Below are 532 nucleotides of genomic sequence, written 5' to 3'. Positions count from 1 at the left end.
AGAGAGAGAGAGAGAGAGAGAGAGAGAGAGAGAGAGAGAGAGATCACACTTCAACTCCATCTCTATCCTTCTCGCAATGATTTCCTAATCTATCGTCTGCTACTCTCCATTTCACCACCTCTCTCAAACACCTTCTCTTTCATTTCTTCCCCTCTTAAAACCCTCTCTATCCTTACATCACCCTCTCTAACACTTTCTCTCTCCTTCACACTCCCTCTTCCTTTCCCCCTTCCACCTCACTCTCTCGCTTTATTGTTTTCTCTCCCTTCCACTTTCTCTTTCTTTCTCGCATTCTTTCACTCCTACTTTCTTATATCCTCTATCTCCCAACACTTTCACTCCTTATTTTCCAACACTTGCTCTCCCTCTTCTAACGTTCTCCTCACCCTGCCACTCCCTCTCTCCCTCCTTCTAGCCCTGGCTCATTCATGTTATCGTCTGCTTTCGTTACATATTTCCGAAATATTGTATGTATACGCACGTGTGTGCGTGTGTGTGTGTGTGTGTGTGTGTGTGTGTGTGTGTGTGTGTG

The sequence above is a fragment of the Octopus bimaculoides genome, chromosome 25, assembly GCF_001194135.2.
Source record: "Octopus bimaculoides isolate UCB-OBI-ISO-001 chromosome 25, ASM119413v2, whole genome shotgun sequence".
In the NCBI taxonomy this organism is placed as follows: Eukaryota; Metazoa; Mollusca; class Cephalopoda; order Octopoda; family Octopodidae; genus Octopus; species Octopus bimaculoides.
The sequence above is the reverse complement of the archived record's forward strand: the minus strand, read 5'-3'. Positions refer to the sequence as shown.